The following is a 24,805-nucleotide window of genomic DNA, read 5'->3' as shown; positions in this document are numbered from 1 at the left end:
CTCTGTAGGTAGGAATGACCTACAGGGGGTTGGGTGGAAGGATGTGGGAGGGGAGGGGAGGGGAGGGGAGGGGAGGGAGAGAGGACCTACAACAATCATCTAATCCAAATGCCAGACTTCAAGGCTGATCAAAACTTAAAGCATGGCATTAAGGTCATTATCCAAATGCTTCTTAAACATTGACAGGCATGGAGCATCCATCACCTCTACAGGAAGCTGCTTGCAGGGTTTCACCATCCTCTGAATAAAGAAATGTTTCCTCATCCTGATGGATGCAACTTTGAGCCATTCCCGCGTGTCCTGGCACTGGGTACCAGTGAGAAGAGTTCATCACCTCCCTCTCCACTTCCCCTCCTCAGGAAGCTGAAGAGAGCACTGAGGTTGCCCCTCAACCTCCTTTTCTCCAAACTAGACAAATCCAGAGTATGCCTTGGGCATGTTCACGTACATTAGTATCCTTTTTAATGGTGAGTCCCAGAACCCCAGAGAACCCTGAGGAACACCACTGGTCACCAGCCACATGTAGCCTCATGTGGTTCAACTCATTGAGCCCTGCCCTTCAGCCAGTTCTTCACCCAGTGCACCATCTACCTGCTCATCTCACAGCTGGACAGCTGGTGCAGAAGGATGCTGGAAGGGACAGCACCAAACTGCAGAAAAACTGCATCCATTACCTCCTCTTATTCACTTTTTAAATATTATTTAATATATAAAACATGTAAGTATGTATTATTATCTATTTTATTATTATATAATATAGTGCTATTTATAATAATTTAAATATAAATATTTTAATCATATTTTTCCAGGAAGATACACATTTAGGCAATCATTAACATCTACCTTTAGTTACTCATGTAAGGTTTATCTATATAGCACCTTCTGACAGAAAACAGACGTGGTCCAAATGAACTAGCCATGGCAACACATAACAGACTTGTTAGTGCTGGTACACCTGGCTGTGAAGGAATGCAGAGCTCATTTCACAGTTACCTACTGGCACAATACCTATTATAAAGCAAGTTGGACAGATTCAAAGTAATAAAGCTGATGTCTCAGAACTGGACAAAATGCCAGCACTTTATGTTGACCTCTAAAGCCTCTGACTACTGCTGAGTAGTTTACATTATCTGTAAGCCTGACAGTAACAGGTGTCTTGGACTGCTCTACACATGCAGGTCAATCACAATAGGTCTGCCAGAGCAGTAAATAACAAACGGATTACACTGGCAGCCAGTCTTGCTCTCCTTAGAGTCAGTGAGTTTGGCCTCGTTATGGAAGTTTATGATAAATGCTTATTCAGAGGACTTTTCTTGCTTGCTTACTTTATCCATGAACATGTTGCAGGGACAGCTAGCTAATACTAAACCAGAGGCTGAAACTAGTTGCTGCTGGGTTGATTTGGCCCCTCTGTGAAACTTTCAAGAGAAGCATGCCAGTAAGGAGCTGCTCTCTTTCTGCTGCTGCAGATACCTTTTAAATCATTCCCACTTTGAAACTGTCTGTCTTTTCAGACACAGTAAGAATGGTAAGCTGTCCCCACAGAACAATTGTTTGTATCTTCATCTATGAAACTTCTCCTTCTATCCCATGTCCCACCGCGTTTATGCCTGGATTTAGGGCATTTACCTCGTTTTGGGAGTAGTTTCTCTTCCACTTACAAAAGGACCAGAGAACTACCTGCTCGGAATAAGAGCAGCATTGTTAAAAGGGACATATGTTTTGCCAGCAGACATTACTTGAAGGGCAGACAGAAGGTAACAATTGTTAACTAGGGAATGCATTAAAGATTAGAACTGAAGCCATGTCAATAATTGATTTTGTAGTTTAATAGCCAAATCCAAACCCTTTCCCAAGTTCATGTCCACTCTCTTACTGATTTAGAAAGAGATTTTTAATATAAGTCTCTTATCTTCCAGAATAATACTTTAGACACCTCATGGGCTATACAGTATTCATAAGTATTATTTTCTCTCCCATTTCTGCTCTTCCATTCTGCAGAAAACAGATAAATATTAATTCCTAGAGAATGTGGAGCTAGCTGTTCATGAGAAATCTGCTTGGAAGCAAGAAACACAAGTCCAAATTCCTGCTCTAAAATAGAATGCAATCTTAGTCCCCAAGCTTTTGAGAGAATATTGTTTTTTGAGGAGGCTGTTGGGCCTCAGCTTTTCACTTGCTTTCAGCATTTCATTTGAGGAACCCTAGACTCCTGTAGTTTACTGGTAACACCTCCTCAGAGGATAAATGTGAAAACAAACCTATTGCTAGTAGATTTCAATTCACTATACAGAGTTTGCTTCTCAGCTGGACATGGTTCTAATGTACGGTTGGGAAGATTATGAAAAGTAAAGGTAATTTTTAGAGGAAAATTTTAAATGAGTGTTCCTATGTATCTTCTCTTTACACCCTGACCCTGACATGGGGATTTTGAATAAGAGAGCGCAGAGGCATACCAAGGACAGTGAAGAGTCAACTTCTGTTGGCCACATGGAATGAGATCTTTAAAATTTCAAATTCTTTCTATGTAATACTTCTTCATTCCCATTGGAAGGAGCTGATGAATGGAAAATTCAGTGGAAAGAAGATCAACAGAAATAAGTAGATGAATTCAAATCTGCATTGATATTTGCTGCTGAACCTGCAGATAGGATATGTTCAGGGAGGACTATTTTATTTGTGTAGATGGAAAAAATAATTTGGCTGAGCAGAACTCATAATAAGTTCCATAATAAGATCCACCTGATAAGTTTTGGAATTAATAATATATGTCATTATAAATAACTTAAAACACAGGATGGAAATAAAAATAAACTTATTGTCATGAATAAGTGATCTGTAATTCCTCAAGTTTGTGGAAGGTAATTTCTTGTCCCACGTACTCAGTGAGTCGACAAGGAAAGATGCCATCCTAGACTTATTTTTTATGACTAGAGAAGGACATATGGGACATGTAATGGTAGGTGGCTGTCTTGGCCACAGTCCTCATGAGATGGTTGAGTTTAGAACTTTTGGTGTAATAAGTAAAAAGGTCAGAAGAGTTGCTACCCTGTATTTCAAGACAGAAAACTTGAAGCTTCTCAGAGAGCTAGTTAGCAATGTTCCTGGGAATCTACTTTTGAGGGTTGATGCATTCATTTGTACTGGTTAGTTTTGAAGAACTACCTTTTAATAGCACAGGAACAGACAATCCCCTTGTCTCCTAAGTCAAGAAAGTGTGTCAGAAGACCAGCTTAGCTGAACAGGGATCTTCTTTTGGAAGTCAGGATGTAATATGAATTGTATGATCTTTGTAAGGGAGGTCAAGCTTCACAAAAAGATTACAGGTGGTTGAAGCCCCAAGCCTGTCTGTGTTTAACAGGCATTTGGACAATGCCCTTAACACAATGCTCTAACATTTGGTCACCCTTCAAGCAGTTAGACAGTTGGACTAGGTGTTGTAGGTCCCTTCCAGATGAACTATTCCTTCCCTTCCCAACCTTTTCTTTCTTCTTCCCTTCCCTCATTTCCCTAGCAATACATGCTGAGGAAATCTCTGATGACGTTTCTTCTCAGTCCTGCACTAACATAAGGCAGTGAATACCCATATCTAAGCCCCAGCCTAGGCATAGGTTTTGTCACCTTGTAGGAAAGAGGCACGTACGTTCTGATGGGGGTGAGAGCTGTGGGTCATCTTGAGATCATATGACCCTATGCATAAATTTGCACAAACCAGGTGTGGAGTGCAGTTTTTTTGAAAGTCTTCTGTGCTCATTCAGTTCCTCTGGGTTTCCACAGTATGACAGAACCCCACATCTCAAGCAGGATGTGCTCCTGAACTAAAAGTTTAAAAATCTTTTGGAGGTAAGCAATACCTGTTCATTACAAATGGATTTTTTTTTCTCTCTTTGTACTTATTTTCAGAAATGCCTGAGCAGTTTCCCATGGAAAAACATACTAAACCAAAAGAGCCTGAGAGCAACAGGACACCATTAGAGAAAAGATCTGCCTGTCACAATACTCTGTCTCCAAAGTGGGCAACAACCAATGCCTAAAGGAGAGAATAAGAGCAGCGTAAGTCTGCTTCTCTCAGGTTCCTGGGGGCCAAAGTCTCCGTCCTCTGGGACCCCCACCCCCACCATCTCCTGCCAAGGGCCCAGGGGACGTGTCCTAACTTAGCCTGAAGCCTTTACTCCCCGCCTGAGCCATGCTGGAGGTGTGGCCATGTGTATCCCTATCTCTTGGATGGGCCTGAGACCTGCAGTGCAGAGAGCTGCTGTCTGGGATGGAGCCCTCAGACCTGGCTCATAGCTTGCCATGCACAACTCCGGGAATAACACGGCATAATTGTTCTCTTCTGTTCCATTCTATGCCCTGCACTCACCGTGAGTCAAACAACCAGGCTGTTACTTGCCTGAAATGCCAGGGCTTTTTGAGCTCAAAAAAACACTTTTAATGACACATAACACAGAGATTACAAAGTGGAAACAAGATTTTATTTTATTTCTTCTGAATCTGTTTCAGAATCCCACATACAAGGGGAGGAGGCTTTGTAGACTCCCTAGGTGGGCCCCAAGGGTGGGCCCCTAAGCCTGAAACATTGATCATTTTCAGACCATGCCCAAAGTACAACCAGGAAAACAATAATTCTTCCAAATGGGGAACACAGACCATTGCTGCTATCTCCGTCACATCCCGCTGCCCCACTGAAACCAAGCTGCATGAATCCTCTATTAAACACACTCACTGGCCGTGTTTATACAGGATACAAAACATGCTTCAGCCACAGGGCAAAACTTTCACAGCTCATTTGTAACTTCAGTCTTTCTGAGAGCTATTTGGCTAACCTGGTTTGTGAAAAGATGTTCAAATCTTATCTAAAACTCTGGAAAGTCTCTTTTTCCTTTAGGATTTAGTATGTTGAGTCCTGAAAGAGTAAGGAAGGTAATATTCCAGTTATTTTGTAAGTTTTATCTGTATGTTCAGACTATGTAAATAAGGGCATTTACACCATATGCATTCTTTTGGTTGATGCCTCAGGGTAAAGAAAGTGTTTTCATTTCCTCTGCATGATCTTTGCAGAGATGTAGGGAACAGGCAGGATTTCCTCACCATTCCTTGCAATGTGCCAAGTGAAATTTGCGACTAAACCATGGTGAGGTCTTCCTGGAAAGAAGTCCTGAACTGTTGTGTCTTCTTGACCAACTTTTTTCTTGCACTTTTCCTCCTTTGGCATTAATCCTTAACTTCTTCCTTGAATATCTTTTATTTTCCATTCCATTCCATTCCATTCCATTCCATTCCATTCCATTCCTTCTAGAATTACAATACTCCAAAAGTATGTATTGTATTTAAGATGCACTTGCTTTCAGTAAATCTGCCCGGCAGTTTTCTAATGTATTTTGCACACAATGTAATGTCACTCTTAAAACGGCAATTATTGTGCATCACTAATTAAGGAAATTTAGCTATTTTAAGGGTTATACCAGAAGTGTGCCATTTTCCTCCCTAGCTCTCTCTGAAATGTTTCTGCAAGGCTTTGTTTCAAGAAACTATTTATTTTCATAAGCTATTGCTTTAAACTTGCCACTTTGTGGTTGTTAACTTTCTTCTCTAACTTTTGGTAAGTATCAAAGTGCATCTCTATATGTGTTCAGAATATATTATAACTGATTTACATTTTCATTACCAAGTTTTTTCATTCTACTTATTTAAACAGTCCATATGAAAATTCTACACATGAATCTTCTTAGGTTTTTTTTCTCATTAAATCCATGTAAATTACTCCATAACACCCTGTAGGTTGTAATAAACAATTGCTTGCTGTATTTTCTTACTGAGATTTAGAAAGTTCCTTATTCTTCAAAAGATGAGCATACAGGCTGGTCTTAATGCCTAGATATGCATAGAATTCTACTGAATGTGATCCTTAAAGAAAGAGCATATGCTTGTTTTTTTACATATATAGAGAATTTCAAGTGATTAAAGGAACTCATTGGACTCTCTGTTTTCATGTTGAAATTGATCCCATGAGGCATTGTTGCAAACACATAGTACATGGCTAAGGCAGTCAACTGTTAACGCTGTTCCACTCCAATTTAGGCAAAATTGTTTGGGTATTTGGCCCTTGGAAAATGGTATTTGGCATAGAAGTCTTTGCAGGAACTCTTCACTGAACAAATACATCTCATCCAGAGATACCTGGGCTTGTTGCAAATGCCTTTGTTCTACTCAGGGATAAGGAAAGAAACAAGCTTTCTAAGCTTTCTACTCCTCTCCTGCAGATATGATTAGCTTTTGGTGGTGTAGATACTGGTAGAGGGTGTTTCTGTAGACCCTGCTCCTGAACCTTTCCCATTTTAACGAAAGATAAACTTGCAGTGTAAGACTTGTGCTAAGAGTTCACCTCCATAACTCCAGTGCCAAAGCTGGGTCAGAAGTTTTATCACTAATTCTTGATGAATTTGGGGCACATGGGAGAAAACTACAGGTAATTTCCCCTTACTTTTCAGGCTTTGACCAATGTGTCATGTGCCTGAATATTTTTTTTATGTTAGTGACATTATTTTCCTTCTGTTTCATTTTATTAACTAATCACTTTTTTTCAGAACCAGATAGATATTGCTGTGGTTCAATAAAATTTTCTTTGAATGTGTTGTATCAATGCAGCATTTTCTAATTAATATTTTGTTCACTGCTCCTCATTATAACATTTTGTTGTGCTTAACAAAAAAGACAGTAATAAATTTTCCATCAAGAAAAAACATTTTGGTAAGTGCCAAAGCCATTTGTTTGCCCACAGCTGGGATGTGTTATAGTTTAGCCTTCAGAGGCATTAGGCCAGCATTTTCCTATGGAGACCTGGAAGAGTTCATGTATATTATGCATTGAGTATGCCACATACACATGCGAATTAATTGTTCAGCCAAATAAAAAAGTCTTTACTGCTCCTTTTTCAGATGAATTCAAAAAGCAAGAAAGCAAAATACTGAGCCTAGTTATTCTTCTAGCATTCCAGTGTACAGCAGCCCCTGAAATTACCTTGCAGTTGGGGCTGTAGTACTACAAGAAGCTGTTGGCAAGCTCGAACACTTTATGGAATGAAAAGCAAACAGGCAGGGGTGTGTGTCCCATTATGACCATCATGATCATGTTTAGAACTCCGAGAGCTGCATATTTTCATCCTGTTAGATAGATTGTTGTCCTCTTGACATACAAGTGCCTTTGTTTCTTTTCTGTCTTTGGAATCAAAGTAATAAATTCATTTTTGTTTCTGTTGAATATTAGAGTGTTTTGTGATTGCATCCAGTGTAAAACTTGGTGCTTTTGCTTCAACAGCATTTCAGTAAATAGCTATTTTTTAATCTTACTACATATGCAATTCTTTAAAAAAGCCATCTGGCCCACTCTAAACATGATGTGCCCAACTTGGAGTGTGACAGTTGTGTTTGAAAGTTGTGTTTGTGGCCCTCTTGGAATTCCATCAGCTGTAACTCCTACTTAACATCCTTCCCTTTTCCAATTATTTTGATCCTTCTGTAGCTGGGAAATAAAGTATGATTTAGAATCATGGAATGGCCTGGGTTGGAAGGGACCTTAAAGGTCATCTAGTTCCAACTCCCCTGCCATGGGCAGGGACACCTTTCACTAGACCAGGTTGCTCAAAGCCCCAGCCAACCTGGCCTTGAACACTCCCAGGGATGGGGCATTTACAGCTTCTCTGGGCACATTTAGATTTGTACTTTAAAAAAACCCCTAACCCTCTTGTTCTTTTGATAATCAGTAGCATAGGGACTCTTGACTGTCTTCTGTGTATTTGTAAGCCTCTAACTTAAATAAGAGTTTTTACTCTTTCTTTAAAGTATCCCTGCTATAGAGTAAACACAAAGATTTTCCTTTTAGCTATTTTTGGGAGTTCAGGAACATTGCATGTTCCGTGGTCCCAAGCACAGTTTTCTTTGGTGATTCCTCCATCATTCTGTTTACAAGCCATTGTATTTGAATGGAATAACTGCCTTGTGGTTAAGGTAAATAATTTTATTTATTTAATTCTTTAAATTCTCATCTACTGAGTGATTTGACATGCATATAATTTGTCCAAAGGCATTAACTGATCACACTGATATAATTTACTTATTATGAAGAAGGTTTTTCCTTGTAACCCACAAGGAACATCTGTGCTCCTGGTGGGTGGCATTACAGGGAAGATGATGAAGAAGTGAAAGTGAAACAAATGTAGAAAAACCCCCCATGCTGGCCATCACAGTTCTGCTTGTGATCTGCTGCTGCTTTTCTCTTCTGTTAAAAGTAGCACGTGTCTCTCCCGAGAAGAAAATTAATTGGTATGTTACTTGGTTTATTCTTTTGAAATAATATGACAAGCATTAGTCTTCTCAGTAAGACTGATATTTAGTTCTTGGTAGTTCCAAAAGAGCCCATAACTGTTATTTGTGAGGGGTAGCTAATATAGCTAATTTGCAATTGATAGAAACAACAAAAGAGGAAGGTCTGTGTTTTTAGGATATCATTTTCACTTGTATAGATTGGAGAGGAACATGTTTAGTCATTTTTGAAAACTGACTGGGCTTCTTATTTTGATTACATATTTTTTAACCAGCTCACATTAGGAAGAGTTGATCTGGATGATTTTCTTTTGTAAAAACCCAGTGATACTAAGAAGGACAGCCAAGTATAAGTAACAGTCAGGTCTGAGCTGTCCATGGTATAATACTGCCTAGTTATAGTATTAATGAATCAACAAGAAAATCAGTAAATTTATGTATTTTTGAATATTGTTTTTGTCATATTCTAAAACAGGAGGCAAAAAAGTGCAGAAGAAGAAATTCAAACTCAATAAGAAATGGGGAAGTACTCATTATTTTAAGCATATTTATTACCTTTGTTTAATTTCAAAGAGGCAGAAGGAAGAATCAGGCCTGAGAGTAGCCTTTTGTGAGAGGTTCAGTCACTGTACAAAACTGGGGATCTTTCTCCACCCTCATTCATTCTTGTAACCGAAGATTCAGTTTCATTATATTATTGGAGCAAAGGGAAGTAGAGAAAGTGAAGATGTTTTCAGGTAGGCTCTAAGATTTTACATTTTATGTAAATGCCCTTTTATAGGGGGGATATAATTGTCATTTATTCAGTGATTTAAACATCAGAGTGAGGCCATGGTTGTCTAAACAAATGTTGCAACAATGCTAGTGCTACTGAAAAACCAGGATCTTTGTTTTTCTGCAGTTTTAGTGTTAATTTTCCATTATTAATTCCAGACCATATAATTCCAGGAAAACCACTTATTCAAAAGGCCATAGTTTTTTCTTGGGCGGGTGAGGGGTTGGAACCCAAAAAACCGAACAGAAACTTTGTATGGATTTGATTCGCAAAAATCTGTAATTTTTTGTTACCAGTAGTGAAACTCTTTGGCAGAGAATTGATGAAGACCAATGAGATTTCTTAGCTGGGTAAGCATTAATATCAATGAGAAGATGTCTTTGGCAGATTCTTACATATATTAAAGAATACAATAAGAGTGCAGATATTTGAGATGGAAGTTTACAGAAATAACTTGGAAGGACACAGAAAAAAAACCCACCATAAAAGCAGAAGTGAAGGAAAAGATAGTAAGAGGCACAGAGATGCTGGAAGAAAACCTTGTCAATAATACCTGAGGACTAAGTTCTTTTGCAGTTGAATAATGCCCAGACAGAAGAGTATATGCAATAATAAAAACTAAAAATAACTTAAAATTTAATAGCCATCACTATATTGCTGTCATTTATAAAATGTTATCTACTATGAAACATTTCTTGTGTTTACTAGGAACACCTAGAATACCTTAAAAAAATAGATGACAAATAATTATGATATCACTCTATCTCCAGCAGTAGAATTAACCTCATTACCCTGCTTGGACTGTTAGTATGACAGAAACAAGGCTTGTGTAAATATTCTGAAGGAAGAGCTTTCTAAAATATAAATGCTCCTCACTGGCAATACTCACAGAAACCATTGCTCTAGCTGGACTAATTATAACACTACTTACTGGAACTGCTCAGTGCTGAGTTCTGTTTCACAAGGGAGAATAAGAAACCCAAATGATTTTATTGATAAAGAAGCTCAAGTGTGGCAAGTGAAACCAAAGCCAGTAAACTACTAACTTACCGATGGGAAATTTGCAAAATATACTTAGAAACTTCCAGCAATGCTGGGGAGCAGTTTGAAGATTGCTCTGGTAGCAATGAACTTCTGGAATGCTTTTGAAATAATTTTGGCAGCCTACAGAAAACTGACTGGGGGCACAGTTCTGGCCCTTCTTTTTCCTTCCTATTGCCACACTTTATTAGCAAGCGATAATTACTCTTAAGAATTTCTTTTGTTGTTTTAATGGCTGCAGTTCTCCAGAGAACAGTGTATGGGACTACGTATCTTCCTAATAAATGTGAGACGGTATTAGTTCTTTCAATCTTGAGTAGGTAAATTTAGGGATATCTTTTATGAGTTTGTGATTATCAATCTATAATTGGTTATGATCAAAGCTACAGAGCAATTAGGAAGCATTGCTTTTTGTGTTCTGACTAGCTGTGTCTGTATTTGCCAAACCTCTCTGTCCTTACATCTCTACTTGTTCAACTGTAAAAGCTCTGATGGATGTGATATTGCAAAGAGTGGAAATTATCACAAAGAAAAAAAAACACCTAAGGGAAATTTAATGCTCAAACCATCATGGCCAATAGTGTGGTGAGGAGCTTGACTTATTGTTGAATAATTATAGGGAGCTTAACTAATGAAACTAGTTCTTGCTGAAAAATAAATACTGCTCGTGAATTACTCTGGATAATTATAGATATTTATATGGCCCCAGACCAGTCAGATAGGTTCGGCGTCTTCTTGTGCAAGACAAAACTGAATTTTACAGTATTGCCGCTCATAACACTATATGGCTCAAACGCCACCTGGTGGACAATCGTGGCAATTTTGGTATTTCCTTTTACTGCTCCTGGCAATTCGTTCATACACTCGCTGTGCTCTTCTCTCTTTTTTTTTTTTTTTTTTTTTTTTTGATTATGTGCATCAGTTCTTTGATGCTGTAATAGCCTTAGAGGAAAAGTTGTGACAATCGGTACAGAGCATGTCAAACATTTTGATCCTATAGTGCCAGAATTTTAGTGCCTTCTTTGATGTAGCAATGAGTTTCCTACATAAACGAAGCAACTCTCTATGCATCCTTACTAAGTGTTCTTGATAGAACAACTTCTCACTGTTACTGTGTTAAAGTAGTGACAAGAAATTGGAGAATTATATTTGAAGATCTGAAACTTTCATTAGTAGCTTATTTTTATTGCCTTTCTTTTGCAGCAAACTTGTTAATAACACAAGCCAGATTATGATTTTTCCTACTAAAATTGATTAACTCTGAATGATTTCTCTGTAAGAGGAAAATGAACCATCTCTAATGGAGAGCCACATTCTCTACTTGTTGAAAACAGATGCCAATACTCTTATAAGATCATCTCCACGGTTTAACTGTAGTGATGCTTGAAGGTACTGTACATGGCTCATAGGAGTGGGTGACAAAATATGAATATTGCCTGTTGTTACCTGAATATTCTTAACATAAAAAGAAAAAAATACTTTCCAGCAGTCATGCAGTCAGATTACTCTGGACTATGATATTTCATAGATATTTCAGATTTGTTGTTCATTGTTGTTGTCCCATTGATACCATACCCGGTGTTCTGTGTGCCTTTCTGCACAATTTTTCTGTCTCAATAACTTTACTTTTGAAATAGGAAAAAAAAATAGGATATGGTGTATGTGACTTACTGCTTGGGATGAGAAAAAATGGAAGAAGACGAGAAAAGGACAATTCACAATATTCATTTCAAAACACAGATGCAGGGATGTCATAAATGGGACATACACAATTTTATGATCTCATTGTAATAGAGTTTAATATCTGTTCACTGGAAAGCATTCAGACAAAAAGTATGTATGTGTTTTATAAATCATACACAATAAAAATAGCAGTAATATTTGAGATTTCTTTTACTTGTACAAGTTGAGAAATGTCCCAGAGAGCAGTCAAATTGCACTAGGAATCAGAAGAATCAACATCTCACAAGAATTGACCAATATATGGTTCTAGAACTATTTCATTCATATGTTTTCTTTACTGATATCAAGAAACACTTGTGTAAGTAAGGATGGCTAGAACACAAGTACATGTGCTGTGAAAGCTGTAATTTTTAAAGTTTTAGTGATCCACTAAGATCAATTTCACTTTTTTAGTGTAAAACAGAACACTTTTAACATTTTCGATGTGAGTGCATTTCAAGATAATAGCAACAGTTAATTGTAGGATTGTGATGTGTTTCTGACCAGAGTAGGAGGATATTTAGTTCTGTCAATCATTTTGTACAGTCAGAGGCTTGCTCAGATACAGCACGTTGTCTGATGAGATTTTTCAGGCTACAACAACAGATTTGCACTGGAAACGTTCACTGTGTCTGAAAGATGCAGGGCATCTATTGGTAATTTCTTCCCCTTTCATTTACTACTGTTAGGTTTTAGTGACTAGTAAATCAGGGGGAAATAGGTGTTTAACACTAGACAGAAGGAGAATTGTTGACATTCTTCACATTCCATGTGTACAGCATGTACAGGCTTTGGGGATGAATCCAGTCTACCTTGTCAAATGCCTAAACTTCTGTGTCTGTCTGGTGAAATCTTTAGTCACAAGCAGCTGATGTAATGTAACATCTACTCTATTAAAACAATTTCAGCTATGGGATTTGTTTGGTTTGGACTTTTCTGTACTCTGGTAAATCACGGCCAAAGATATATCCTTTTGGGCTACAGGATTGCTGGATGTCATTATGAGCAGACTTGGGATGGTTCTCAGGAATAGGCTGTGCTCCAGCCAATCCTAAACTAACACAGATACCTAATTCTTCACTGAAGGCTGCAAGTCCTAGTAGGGTACCTTGGTCTATGGCCAGGACTATCACATATTTTCCTGCCCGAAGTTTACACAGTTCAAAGTGATGAGAAAAATATTACAGTGTGTAGATAGTATATCCTTTTTTAATATTACCGTATTTTTGGTAAGGGGAGGGTGTGTTTTTTTTTAATTCAAAACTGAAGACACAACAAAATTGTGTGATTATTTCTATCACTGTCATGAAAGGAGTCAAACCCTACCTGACAGAGTTGTGATACAGGCTGAATTGAATAACCAAGGCAAGTCATCCCGTCCCTTTCCTACCTGCAGTTGCACAGAAAATCCATAATTAATATGGGTGCAACAATGTATTAATAAAATATAAGTAATATAATGGAAAGAGAGAAGAGGCATATGAGCAGATTTTGTGCTCCTCGTATACCAAGTTCTGCATGCAACACAAAAAGTTATAACTTTGAAGTAAAATAAAATTTGTCATTTAGTGGAAAAATACTTTACAGATACTTTCCCCAGTGACATTTGTAGAATGGGGCTGCAATCCCTCATCCATCATATATCTGTGGCAGAACTGGATGAAAGTATTTTTTGTCAAGAATATATCATAAAAATTTTGTTTCTGGTTTTCACAGAAAACATAGTTACTCAGTAATTCAAGAAGCTTTTACTTGGGAGGGTTCATGCTCTTGTACAGTTATGCAAACTGCAGGAAAAAAAAGTACTGAACAGAATGTAATAATCTTTCATAGAGTTTTCATAAATTTTTACACTCCTGCATGTTTTACCACGTAGAAATTGAATTTCTGTTGTCCATAGACTTTAGCTTACATGTGTATAAGGTGAATGGCACCAGTGACCATATGAGTCAGAGGAGTAATTTCTCCCTTGTTCCAAACATTAAGTCACCTACATGAACTAATAAATCACTTAGGAGCAGGAAAGCTGAAGCATGTGCAAACAGTTTTTTACTCTGGCACTTGAAAAACATAAATTTTGTCTTCCAAATAACCTAAAGTCTGATCTTACTGTTTTCATTATGCCTTACCTGATACAAGAGTCTTCCTTTGAAATGACTAATAGTGACAAAAATGTTAATTGGATACCGTGTCAAAATGGACTAAGATGTTTAAGAAAGCACATATGTAGAACTTGGCTGAACTGGAAGATTGCATAGTTCTCATATGAAATATACAGCTGAAGCATCATCCTCTAGCATGATATTTTACACAAAAGTAAATGACCTAGAAAGTACCAGTTTTTGCTGACGACAAGATTAAGACATATGAAGAGTTAAACCGGCTTGTGTTAATTTCCAGAAAGATGAGTTGAGTTTTCTGTACAAGTGTGGTTCTGCTTTTCTGCAAGTATGCTGTTGTGTTTCTGGAATCACAACCATAATCACTCTTTGACATTTTTAAAATTAAGAAAATATAGGAAACAACCCAAGATCTCGCCTGATGTGTTTGAAAGGACATCTATGCCTGCATTATTACAAATGGGTTGATTTAAGCCCACCCAACCATGCATTTTAATGTTAAACAATTTGTCTTGGTATCAATCTGCCTGGGTCTTTAAAGATAAGGGGCAACGTTAGCACATGTGCAAATGTATATAAGCCACCATAAATATATTTTGGCTGGAAACTCAAAGAAGGTTCTTGATCATTAAAATTTTCTGATGCAATTTTCCAAAAGGAAAAAGAAAAAAAAAAAAAAAAAGGTAAGAAATTAGGGTTGAAATTGGTAGACAGGACATCTCTTCTTGTCTTTGATTCCAATCAAGAAATGATTGTCCTACACATGGTCTTGTGGGATTTTTCCATCATCTATCAGCCTAATTGCATTCTGGATAACTAAATTTATGATGGGTCTACAAGTGTGGCAGTTCTTCTCTGCAGGTAAGAGACAGACCCACGGACCACGCCTCATATTCAGTAATAAAGTTGCATGTTAAGATGGAACTGACCAAGTAAGAAATGTGTGTGTTTTCTAGACAGACTGGAAAATAGAGTTAGACAGCCAGTTATCATCGAGTGTTTTCCCCAGCGCTATCGTAAAGTGTGTCAGTTAGATATAAGCAAGACAATATAAGTTCTACAGGATCACAGACTGAGCCCAGCTCACCATGAAGCCAGTGAGGGATTTGGCCATTGACAACAAAAGAAAGGCAGAGTAGGCTACGAAAGGCAAGCTGATCCAAAATGCTTTCTTTATACAGCAAGCGCTGGCTCAGTGTGAGTAAGGATCTATGATTTTGTTTTGGTGCAACAAAGAATGTGAATCAAACGCCTTTCCCAGCTGTTGAACTAATTTGGAAATATCATAAGTAGTACTTTTATGCCTATGTAAGATTTTAATTATTTTTATCCTGCACTGGCTGGAGAGGAAGGAATGATTGAGTGAATCTAGCCTGTTACTAGAAAATGAAGGAAGGGTTTACTGTACATCCATGGAGATGAAAAAAAGTAAGTTGTTCTGATTTATAATTGTCAGTACAGCAGGGATGAGTTGACTTTGGGATCTTGTTAGGAAATCAAAATGCTATGTTCAGCAATCTCTCAGGGCCAAGGATTAAGTATTTCCTGTTTTTCTATGTTTTGCTTTGAGAGTTGATAATTAAATAAATGAAAATGTCAGAAGACCCCTTGAGGAGTGAGATGAGTAGCCGGGCACATAGATTGTTATAGCACAATATCTGGGTTTCCGAAAAAAGAGGAAAAGACAAAGGAATTTTCTTTTGTTTCAATTTGGAAGCAAAATAGAGATTACAATAAAACTTTTCTCAAAACCTCATAGCAAGAGCATGCAGAATCTTTTTGAAAAGATTATTTTCTTTTAAAAAAACCTTGTTTCAGTTTTTTAGATGACTTGCAAGGTTTTATTCCAATGACAAATCTGCTAGTATGGATGGCCCCTAGCCATATCAACAGGACTATATTATTGCTTTTGTCCACCCAGTATTTGTATTAATTACAGGGAATCCTTGTATGTTGATGGTTCTTAAATTGTTGTCATGGTGATTAGACTCAATAAGAAAATCCACATCTATGATTAAAAAAAAAAAAAAAGGTAAAAAGCTGGACAGAAAAATAAGGAAAAAACAGCACAACTGCCTCCTTACTTTAGTTTCTTATATGAGCTGCAAAACAGTATAGGATCTGCTATTTTACTGCTAAATGTAGCATTTTCTCTGATTTGTCTTATGATCATATTTTTTCTTCCTATCTGTTATTTATTTTGTGAAGTCTTCTTAGTTTTGTGAATTTTGGGGGTTTTTAATAATAATTATTATTGTTATTAATATTAATGTCATTTCTGGCTAACTACAAAAATTTAGGCTTGGTGTTAACTAGCAAATTTTAAATCTGGACCATGGTTACAAAGCAAAGGCACTTGATGCATCTTGTATAATAAGATGTGTCACAATTCCCAACGTGATTCCACAATTCTCAGTGTGGTTACTCTTATGTCTTCAATATGAGCAAGCCAGTACAATGTTTGTGAGTAAACACAGAGGTAAAGCAGACTCTGTGGAAGGGTAGCAGAATCTCTGTTCTAATGCCCATGTTTCACTGTCTACAGCTGTGCCAGGTACTCAAGGATCTTTCTGTAGTTAAAGGAGAGGAAATAGGCGCCTTAATGCTCCTTGACTGATCTGATCATGTGCAAACTTCTAGTTTAGAGTAACATGAATCTTATCCGAGATGACACTGACAATACTGACTAGCTCTCTGTCAACTGTAAAGGGAGACTAAAGTGACAAGTTCAAAGTTAGATGTCTATATTCAGCTGAATCATCCCTTGATTTGTGAGAGAAAAAGTTGTTATTCTTTTTTCCCTTCTTACCATTGACTTGTTGGAATACTATAGACTGCTGGCTGAGCAGCAGAGCAAACATTACAGCACTCAAGGTTTGAAATAAAACCAAGGTCAACTTAGTTGAACAGAAGACTAATGAACAAAAGACGGACTTGTTTTGGGAAGAACAGATTTTTCAATCTGAGTTGTCAAAATATCCCCTGTGAGTGTGTCTATAAATGTGTAGGTGCTTCTGAAGCCACTTGCATCATCAGACCTGCCAGTATTGCAGATAGGTGTCTCGAAAGAAGTGTGAATGAAACATGTCTTGGAGCTGATAGTATCCTCTGTGCCTGTACATGCACAGTGGGTTAAAATTTTGCTGGACAACCTCAAAGCAGTCCACAAGCTGATGGAGAAGCAGCCATGTGTATGGAGAGCACCTAGAAAACAGGTTATGCTGTATGTACAGCTTTTCAGAATGACATATCCTACAACGCTCATATAGAGTTGTCTTTGCGAGAGGTAGAAGCGGAAAACAAAGAAATCACTAGCTGCTGTAAGATGGGCGAGCATATAATACAGTTTCAGTCTTTTGCTTGCATCGAAATTTCTCCCACAATTGCAGGCATGTCTGTGGGCAGAACAATGAAACCTTACTTCATCATGAACTAGGAAACACAGCAGGACTCAGTGCTTTTATCGCAGCAACACTTAAAGTTAAATTGCATTCCTTTTGGTTCTTAAAGAGATTGCATTCTTCTTGGTTCTCAATATTCACCAGAGAGTTCAAGGTCTTTTTAAAGTGGAAATAAAATAGCCTGCTCTTCATCTTTCTTTTGCACAGAGTACAACCATATAGACTTCATCACATTTCAAGGTTTTTGACTGGGGTACTGAAGACCTTTCAGTGTTCAAAAGCTACAAGTGGTTCTACTAAATACCTCTCTGCACTCAAGTAATTTCTGCAAAATGCAGAAATTTCTACAAAATAATACTCTATCACTTTTGAATGATGCACAACAAAAAATGTGTGTACTCTGTAAATCATGAACATTTTTACTACTAGTTTCATCTAGGTCATCTATAACTCTATTATGCTTTTTTATAGGTAGCAAAAGGCATTAGCTTGTTAGCTCAGTCACTATGTTCCTTTGATTTCTTTTAAAGTACTTTGCACTTAGGTTCTTCTGCTTTTTCCTCTTTGAGTGCGTTTCTGATGATTAAATCTTTCATACTGTCTCGTACTCTCTGCCATCTCCATCAAAGAACTAATGGAGCTCTCACAGTCCACTTGCCTTGATAGGGCAACTTGCCCTATAGGACAAGATGCGTAGCTCTTGCTGACTTGTCCATCTGGCTTTAAAAACTTGATTTTGGTCTCAGAGGCAGTGAATCTTGTTTACAGCAGTTAGCTGTGGGTGATTTTGGACACTACTTAAATTTCTGTGCTTGTTCTTTACGTGGACATATTTACTTACCACATTGGGAAGCTTAATTCAATATTTGTATGATGCTTTGAAGTCCTTAGATGCTGTGGAGAATAAATTATTGCTCATTCATTACATTTCACATTGCAGTGAGTAACATACAGTAGTCTAAGCACCTTTTATTACCAATGGATTTAGAGCTAAAATTCCATGCACTATTGTAGTACTAGGACTTTGGTCTGCCTAACGTGACTTCTTCATAATTTTTAATTAGAAAATAAAATAAGATCAAGAACTATAAGTCTTTTATAAAATACATGCATTTTCTCATATTTGATACTTTCTTAGAGCTGAAAAGGGTCTGAAAGCTAAGTGGTTTTTATGTAGACGTACATCACAGAAAGCATCTTCGAGTCACCCTGTGTTTCATAAATGTTGTGAAAAGGACTTATGCCTGAGAGGAAAAGGGAATTTATCTTGGAGATAAACCTGGACAGCTGATATGACTTGGATGGCCTCTTCCAATCTTGTTTTCTTATGCACAGATTATCCAGAATGTATTTTAATAATAAGCTTGTAATTCTATAATAGATATTCATAGTTTACTTTATATGTACATGACTTATTAAACACGAAACATTGTGTACAAATTTGGATGAGTGATACATATATATTCTGTGCTCCAGGAGATAACAGAGCCATGTGGTGGGCTGGTATTGAATCCCCTGACATGTAATAAGGCATCAGCTTACCTACAGGCTTCTTGACAATTCTGTGGTCTCTAATTTCCGATCAATTTTCGGGTTTTTTTTTAGAACCCTCCTTCCTTGGTTAGGGAGCTTTCTAGTCTCCAAATCAGAGGAAACACGCTCAGAAGGTTTTTCCCACGACACCAGGATAGCAAATTGAGAGTGCATTGTGGTGGCTGTTGCAAGAGTCATCACATACAGGGTTATTATGGTCTGTCTTAGTTTGACGTGTACACTGACATTGTAGCTGCACCTCTCCTACTGCTGTGTAGCAGGGCATGTGATAGTTCATTGTGTTGAAACTACTGATTGCAGAAAAGACTTTGAAATCATGTCTGATTAGATGTTTCCAGGCAATAAACCCAGGCTGTTTTGCAATGTACAGATTAAAACCTAGAGATGTTAAAACCAGATGTTAAATTAAGTTGAAGTGGTCTTTATGAAAGGCCTCTGTACTATCAAATCAGCTGAGAGGCTGCATGTCATTAAGGATGGTCGCAGATGCGGCATTCATGCATCAGAGAGCTCTTCGTATTGTGTGCCTCCTATTAAGGCTTTACATTTCATTTTGATATGTCAGTGCAGAAGGAAGAATGTTAAAAAACGACCCTGGTACAGCCCTGTAATTTGTACTTTAATTTCATTCCCTTTACTACTACTCATTTTTTTCCTGATTCTATGGAAAGAAGTAATTTCATTCTTAGTTTCATCCTTACTTTTAAAATGGCTACTGAGATGTCAAGGGCAATCATTCGTGCATTTGTGTGTGCACTTATGTTGTAGATGCACATACAATTTTATTATATACTCCAGCAGTCTGCTGACCAATTCCCATGAAAGAAGAGCAGGCTGACTGCAGTAGGACTGCTCTGAACAAGGAATGAATAATCAGCCACCTCTTTTTCAGGTTATAACTGCTACAGCATAGAATTTAAAAATAAAATAATTAGTGTTTTTCAGACCACCACACCAGTTGATAACCAATCTCCTTCACCAAAAACCTGCATTGTCTATTTTTCCATCTAAAGTAGGAGAGTTAGCGGTTGTAATGAAAACCTCCAACCGGTGAATGGGAACATTCTTCAAGGCGTGATAGAGCAGCTCCACTGTGAGCCATGGGCTGATCTGATATGGCTAGGCTCGGCTGCAGCTTTTGCACAGCTCAGAAACTTCACTGAAGCCCAAAAAGTTACTATGCTTGCATAGCCACAGCAAGTGACCTCCTAAAGTTAGCATAAAGCTTATCTAATTATTTCAGTTTTTTGAAAAGCATCCAGTTTGCCAATCTTCATCCAGTTGGTGTTCTTAATACCAGATTCTCTTTGTTAAAAATTAGAAACCTAGCAGGAAGAGAGGGGAAAAAAAAAAAGGCAGAGAAACACAGGAACACAGGGGGGTGCATACAAAATTATCTGACAGGCAGGTGTGCAGACAGGCAAAACAATATGTATTTATCTTTGAAGTATAATCATGTTCGGATATTATGCAGGAGCTTCAGTCATGATTGACACCCTGCTCTGTACTAGATGCACCACAGGCACTTAATAAAAAGCAGTCCTGGAGTCATAATAAAGAATTACTGGAACTTCATTTTTAACTGAAGCACCAAGTAACTTACCACAATCAATTGTAAGAAAGAATTTATAACATGGTTCAAGAGGACTCTGGATACTCCTAATATTATAGGATAGAATAAATGGTAGTATTTTAAAGTACTTTTGTGGCCAAGTATCCATATGTTGTCTGTAGTAGGAGATAAAGATAACTCTGGTTTATTAGTGTGGTAATTGAGACTGAATGATGTAGACAGTATAACAGGGAGGCAAATATATATTTACTCAGAACACTTAAATGCTTCAGTAACTTTAGTGCATTACTCTGCTAACCTCTTCCAATTGTTAAATATGTATTGAGTAGATAATGAGGTTATATCCTCGGTAACACAAATTATTTAAAGTAAAACAGTTGTTTAAAGCTACTAGTTGTGAATTATTCCAAAACTTTTCCCAAAGAAGTTCCCAAGATGAGAGCTGTAGATCACTGTCAGTTTAAAAAAAGAAATTGTGTTAGATTAGGTTGGCTCTTTCCCGTGTTTTCAGCTGCTAATTTGCATTAAAATATGGCTGAATATACATCAATTCTTCACTAATATTGCTTTTCCATGGAAGTATTTACTGTATTCACCATAGTGTTGCTATGTACTTGTCATAGAAAAGCCTTCAAGTCACATGAGGTCTCTTCATCCAAGCATAAATGATCGCATAAGAAGAGCTGACAGTCTTTTCTCTAGTACTTACCTTTCAGGCTGTGTATTAGTGAAAGGATGCCTTTTTTCCGCCCCACAAATAGCAGATGGGAATGTTCCAGATTGATTTTGATTTCTCCTTTAAAGGTGACTAGAAATTCCAACATAATTGCAGTAAATTTTGATAATATTGTAATTCACTTCACATTTTTTTAAATATAGACCTTCTCCTATTCATCCATGGATTGCCTATGATATGATCTATACTGAATTAAGAAAAACACTACTTCAGTGCAATATTTTAAAAGTACATTTAAATCTCATCCTGTCATGTTTTATGCACATGACATACATGATCCAGCTTCCAGTTGGGATGGTTGCATTAGTAGCAGCCACAGGTTGCTCCATATGGCTCCCTAAACCAGTAATTTCACAAAATAGTTATGTTCATGGATATAATATTTCCAGCTGGAAGAAACAAATAGTAAAGTAGGTAAAATATTAAAATAATTTGTCTCAGTGATTCTCAAATGTTATTTCATTTTTTCACTAATAGACTTTAGGGATAGTAGGAATGCAAAATTATTTTGCACTAAAAAAAGCATCCAAATAAATTAACAGACAGTGCTTAAATGAGAGAAGGAAGGAAATATGCTTAAGGTAGGGTTTGAAGGCAAACTCAGAAGAAAAAGCAAGAGATAACTGTGTGGAAGAATACTGTGTCTAGGAGGAGACAATTATTTTGGACTGTTCAAGTGGATGAGCAGTAATTAAATTATATTTGTAAATAAACAGATTATTTAATTTCTTCAAGGAGCATTAATCTGGAAATGAGCTCAAATAAGACTGGTGATTAGTGTAGAACAGTTGCATTTTTGACAGGTAACCACCATTTCTGTTTGGTTGTTCTAGTCATGATGCAGAATAAGAATCAAATTCAGTTCTATTTGCACATCTATGAAAGTCTAGTATATGTTTGAGACATATGGCATGATTTTCTATTTAGAATCACAGAACCACAGAATATGCCGAGTTAAAAGGGACCTATCAGGATCATCAAGTCCAACTCTAGGCCCCATGCAGCACACCCCAAGAATCACGCCATGCACCTGAGAGCATTGTCCAAATGCTTCTTGAACTCTGTCAGGCTTGGTGCTGTGGCCACTTCCCTGAGGAGCCTGTTCCAGTGCCCAACCACCCTCTGGGTGAAGAACCTTTACCTGATATTCAGTCTAAATCTCCCCTGACACAACTTCATGCTGTTTTCTTGGGTCCTGTCACTGGTCACAAGAGTGAAGAGGTTGGTACCTGGCCCTCCACTTCCCCTCACGAGGAAGTTGAAGAGTGCAATGAGGTATCCCCTCAGTCTCCTCTTCTCTAGGCTGAAGAAACCAAATGGCCTCAGCCTCTCCTCATAATGTTTTGATTGTCAAAATTTTTCATTATGCGGTGTAGATTGAGACCTAGGTATCACAAAAGAAATTTCTAAAGGTAGATGCTGTCTTAAACACATTTAGACTACAAAAGATAAAGGGGTATGAAGCTGAAAATTTATGAACATCTTTAATTTGTTTGATGTCTACAAATACACATTTCCATTTTTTTATCTGCTTGTTTGTTTTAATACAACTACAATAACAAACTGATGGTCAAGTCAAAATGCATTCACTTCAAACTATAATGCTACATTTTTACCTGCATAAGCAAGAAGAAGATAATGTCTCTTTTCTGCCAATGCACTCTCATCTTCCTTTTTAGCTGCATTAAGAAAATTAGCAAAAAATTTCCTCGCTTTTCTAGAAAATAAACATTTTCTTCAGGCCTTTACAGCTTCTCTTAGACAGATGAGATCACATCAGAGATTGTCACAATTTTCACGTGTCCTCTTTCTCCCTCAGAGAAAGATCCATGAATATTAACCATCCCAGTAGAAAACCCTGTGTTTTTCTTAATAAACCCAAGACTTCCTTCAGTCACAGAGCTGTCCATTATCTGGCATTTCATTCTGTGTACATAAAGTTTTGTTTGGTTATAATTTGAAATACATTGCATTTGTCTTTCCTGAGTGAAGTCTTCATATTTAACATTCTGGAAACCTTGACAGAAATTCTGCTATGGATAATTTTTAGAGCTCTGCTATGTAAGGGACAACCAGAATATAAAAGGGAAACACAATGTTAAAACGGTAGTTTGTTAGCATAAAGAAGTTTCAGAAGTTTCACGTTCTTTTTCAGCTTGGCTCATTTTCCTCTGTGGTCCCACCCGATCACTTTATTGGGTGCCATTTGGACCCATCAGTGTTTGAAATTCTTCATTATCCTTTCCAGCTTTCTGACATTGTTTTCCTCCTTTACATTCACATACTGTAAATATAGCTCTGCCCAGGACAAATTCCATTTAGCAGACATTGCTTGACAGCTCTAGTAAATTCAGAATGATCTATTCATTCATCAATATGCATGTACAATTTCCATTAAGCTCAATAAAATTTGTGTACAGCTGTAATAACTGGAGTCTTTTAACACTTTAGTGTCTTACTAATTGCCAGGGAGGTTTCACCAGTAGACTGAGGTGTCTCCACAGTTTCCAAGGGTCTGGGAGTGTTGATTGTTTCCCTGTACTCAGACTGGTGAGGTTGCACCTTGAATCCTGTCTTCAGTTTTGGGTGCCTCACTGAGAGAGACATTGAGGTGCTGGAGGATTTCCAGAGAAGGGTAACAGAGCTGGTGAAGGGTCTCAAGAGTAAGTCATACGAGAAGCAGCTGAGGGAGGTTGTTTAGCCTGAAGAAAATGAGGCTCAGGGGAGACCCTATCACTCTCTCAAACGTCTTGAAAGGAGGTTGTAGCCAGGTGGGTGCCAATCTCTTCTCCCAAGTATAAAAGCAATAGTTCAAGAGGAAATGGTCTCAAATTGCAATGGGGAGGTTTAAATCAGATACTAGGAAAAATTTCTTCATGGAAAGGGTTGCCAAATATTGTAAGAGGCTGCTCAGGGAAGTGAGGAAGTGGTTGAGTCACCATCCTGGTAAGTATTTAAAATATGTCTAGACGGGGCACTTGGGGACGTGGTTTAGTAGTGGACTTGAGAGTGCTGGGTTAGTGGTTGGACTTGATGAGTATGGGTCCCTGTTGACCTAAGCTGCAGACACTTTACAGTTGCAGCATAGGGGTGCTAGAGCTTGTAGTTGCCCTGCTGAAACTGCAGGACTGTCTCACTTCTTGCTTAGAAACATCCTCACATTTACACTCTGGAAAGGAAAGGTTAGGAGAAAGAGTAGAAGTATCTAATAACTTTATAGTGAGGCCTAAGACAATTTGACCATGTTTTCATTGCAAAGGTTAATATATTCAACTTGGATTTGTTGAATCATGTAAAGTAATATTTCACAACACCCTCCAGGAAAAACAAAAAAAAAAACTAAAGAAGAGTATATAAGATGGTTAGCTTGTTTTATAGGACCAAAGAATGCCTGAAGATCTTTGTAATGATTTTTGTGTGACAGAATCAGTCAAAGTTAATGATTTTGCAGGTCTCAGTTGTGGTTATATTAAAAATAATTGCATTACCCTTGCACAACTCATTTCTGTTGCTACATAGTTTAAATATTTTATGCAGTTTTTAAGGCCCGATCCTACTCCGA

This window comes from Corapipo altera, unplaced genomic scaffold, assembly GCF_003945725.1.
Source record: "Corapipo altera isolate COAL_440 unplaced genomic scaffold, ASM394572v1 59, whole genome shotgun sequence".
NCBI classification, from domain to species: Eukaryota; Metazoa; Chordata; class Aves; order Passeriformes; family Pipridae; genus Corapipo; species Corapipo altera.
The sequence above is the reverse complement of the archived record's forward strand: the minus strand, read 5'-3'. Positions refer to the sequence as shown.